This window comes from Carassius auratus, unplaced genomic scaffold (assembly GCF_003368295.1).
Source record: "Carassius auratus strain Wakin unplaced genomic scaffold, ASM336829v1 scaf_tig00002276, whole genome shotgun sequence".
Classification (NCBI taxonomy): Eukaryota; Metazoa; Chordata; class Actinopteri; order Cypriniformes; family Cyprinidae; genus Carassius; species Carassius auratus.
Genome location: NW_020523436.1, coordinates 77,457 through 80,895, shown reverse-complemented (window position 1 = coordinate 80,895; position 3,439 = coordinate 77,457). Strand labels below are relative to the sequence as shown.

The 3,439-nt window shown below is 36.7% G+C and overlaps 1 non-coding gene across 1 annotated transcript; it reads left to right on the top strand.

The window, feature by feature from the left end:
- The first annotated feature begins 2,569 nt into the window (after positions 1-2,569).
- On the top strand, positions 2,570-2,688 carry LOC113069684 (5S ribosomal RNA). The gene has a single exon (XR_003279801.1). It is a non-coding gene; the product is annotated as a 5S ribosomal RNA (ribosomal RNA).
- The last annotated feature ends 751 nt before the right edge of the window (positions 2,689-3,439 follow it).

The window sequence follows — 3,439 nt, the reverse complement described above, 5'->3', positions numbered from 1 at the left end:
TGTCAGTTTACAGCTTTCTGAGTCCAGTAATGTTGAAATAGTGCTTCTATTCAAATGAAGTGAAATCAAGCCCAAATCTGCTCAAAAGCTTGTCTCTCTATTAGAGAAAGCTGTTTCATTCAGTATTCAGTGCAAATCTTGCCAAACTGAAAAATGCTTATGAAATACAATGTTTTCTGCAATGCTGTAGGACAGTTTTTAAATGTGTTAGAAGTTATATGCACAAAAACCTATGTTAGGACTTCAGTGATCAAGATTGTCAGTTTACAGCTTTCTGAGTCCAGTAATGTTGAAATAGTGCTTCTGTTCAAATGAAGTGAAATCTAGCCCAAATCTGCTCAAAAGCTTGTCTCTCTAATAGAGAAAGCGGTTTCATTCAATATTCAGTGCAAATCTTGCCAAACTGAAAGATGCTTATGCCTTATGAATTACAATGTTTTCTGCAATGCTGTAAGACAGTTTTTAATGTGTTAGAAGTTATATGCACAAAAACTTATGCTAGGACTACAATGCTCAATATTGTCAGTGTACATGTTTCTGAGTCCAGTAATGTTGAAATAGTGCTTCTGATTACATGAAGTGAAATCAAGCCCAAATCTGCTCAAAAGCTTTTCTCTCTATAAGAGAAAGCTGTTTCATTCAGTATTCAGTGCAAATCTTGCCAAACTGAAAGATGCTTATGCCTTATGAAATACAATGTTTTCTGCAATGCTGTAAGACAGTTTTTAATGTGTTAGAAGTTATATGCACAAAAACTTATGCTACGACTACAATGATCAAGATTGTCAGTTTACAGCTTTCTGAGTCCAGTAATGTTGAAATAGTGCTTCTGTTCAAATGAAGTGAAATCTAGCCCAAATCTGCTCAAAAGCTTGTCTCTCTAATAGAGAAAGCGGTTTCATTCAATATTCAGTGCAAATCTTGCCAAACTGAAAGATGCTTATGCCTTATGAAATACAATGTTTTCTGCAATGCTGTAAGACAGTTTTTAATGTGTTAGAAGTTATATGCACAAAAACTTATATTAGGACTTCAATGATCAAGATTGTCAGCTTACAGCTTTCTGAGTCCAGTAATGTTGAAATAGTGCTTCTGTTCAAATGAAGTGAAATCAAGCCCAAATCTGCTCAAAAGCTTGTCTCTCTATTAGAGAAAGCTGTTTCATTCAGTATTCAGTGCAAATCTTGCCAAACTGAAAGATGCTTATGCCTTATGAAATACAATGTTTTCTGCAATGCTGTAAGACAGTTTTTAATGTGTAAGAAGTTATATGCACAAAAACCTATTTTAGGACTTCAGTGATCAAGATTGTCAGTTTACAGCTTTCTGAGTCCAGTAATGTTGAAATAGTGCTTCTGTTCAAATGAAGTAAAATCTAGCCCAAATCTGCTCAAAAGCTCGTCTCTCTAATAGAGAAAGCTGTTTCATTCAATGTTCAGTGCAAATCTTGCCAAACTGAAAGGTGCTTATGCCTTATGAAATACAATGTTTTCTGCAATGCTGTAAGACAGTTTTTAATGTGTTAGAAGTTATATGCACAAAAACTTATGTTAGGACTTCAATGATCAAGATTGTCAGTTTACAGCTTTCTGAGTCCATTAAGAAACAAAAAGAAAGGAATATCAGAAAATAATTAAATGAAGAATTAAGTAAAGAGGATGTTGATGTGCAGAAGGTTGTTTTGTTAGAAGAGGATTTAAGTAAAATAGAGGAGGAAAAGTATAGAGGTGCAATGATAAGAAGTAAGGAGGGAGAAAAATGTACAAAATTCTTTTTTAATCTAGAAAGAAGTAGGGAAAAGGCAGAAACAATAAAATAAATAAAATGCAAAGATGGAAGGAAAGTAAAAGAAACAAAAGAAATATTAAAGGAGGTAAAAGATTTTTATGAAGAATTGTTTAAGACACAAGGAATAGATGATGGCGAAAAAGACTGTATATTGAAGATGATAACGGCTACAGTTAATAATCAAGACAAAGAAGAGTGTGATGAGGAGATAAAAATAGAAGAGATAGAAGAAGCAATTAATCAATTAAAGGTGAATAAAAGTCCAGGTATAGATGTCATATATAGTCAATGCCCGATCGCTGAATATTAGCAGGTTTGGGCCTGGTTAGTACATGGATGGGAGACTGCCTGGGAATACCAGGTGCTTTAATCTTTTTGGAAAATTTCACGAATTATATAATAATCTTTCATTAAAAAAAATATATAAAAATTTTATTTTGATTAATTTATTTTGATTAATATAAAAAAAGAGTCAATGCCCGATCTCTGAATCTTAGCAGGTTTAGGTCTGGTTAGTACTTGGATGGGAGACTGCCTGGGAATACCAGGTGCTGTAAGCTTTTTGGAAATTTTTCACTTAGTATATAATAATTTTGCCAAATAATAGAGTCAATGCCCGATCTCTGAATCTTAGCAGGTTTAGGTCTGGTTAGTACTTTGATGAGAGACTGCCTAGGAATACCAGGTGCTTTAAGCTTTTGGGTTTTCTTTCCTACTTATATAATGTACTGGCGATTAGATTGGCTGGTCTTTAAATAGCCCTCTCTTTGCAGCAGTCTTCGCTTACGGCCATACTAACCTGGCTATGCCCGATCTCGTCTGATCTCAGAAGCTAAGCAGGTTTGGGCCTGGTTAGTACTTGGATGGGAGACCGTCTCGGAATAACAGGTGCTGTAAGCTTTTTGGAAATTTTTCACTTAGTATATAATAATTTTGCCAAAAAATAGAGTCAATGCCCGATCTCTGAATCTTAGCAGGTTTAGGTCTGGTTAGTACTTTGATGAAAGACTGCCTAGGATTACCAGGTGCTTTAAGCTTTTGGGTTTTCTTTCCTACTTATATAATGTACTGGCGATTAGATTGGCCGGTCTTTAAATAGCCCTCTCTTTGCAGCAGTCTTCGCTTAAGGCCATACCAACCAGAGGGTGCTAGAGAGCTACAGGAAGTGTCGGCTGCAGTTGGGAGAGGAAGGCTCTCCTCCATTTAGATTTTTCTGTTAGTGTTTATTTTGTGAGTTGTTTTTGGACTTTTAATTTATTTTTTGTGTGCTTTTTCAGTTTTAAACCACCTAACAGCAGCATCTTGCTGGCTGGAGGGTGGTTAATTGTTATTTTTTTATTTTTTTTATTTTTGCTGTTTTTGTACAATGGATGGATTATTGGCAAACGACACTGGACTGGCTGGAGAGAGACGCATGGCAAACGACACCGGACTGGCTGGAGAGAGACGCATGGCAAACGACACCGGACTGGCTGGAGAGAGACGCATGGCAAACGACACTGGACTGGCTGGAGAGAGACGCATGGCAAACAACACTGGACTGGCTGGAGAGAGACGCATGGCAAACAACACTGGACTAGCTGGAGAGAGACGCGTGGCAAACGACACTGGACTGGAGTATCGACAACGAGCAGGACACAGTAAAAATCAG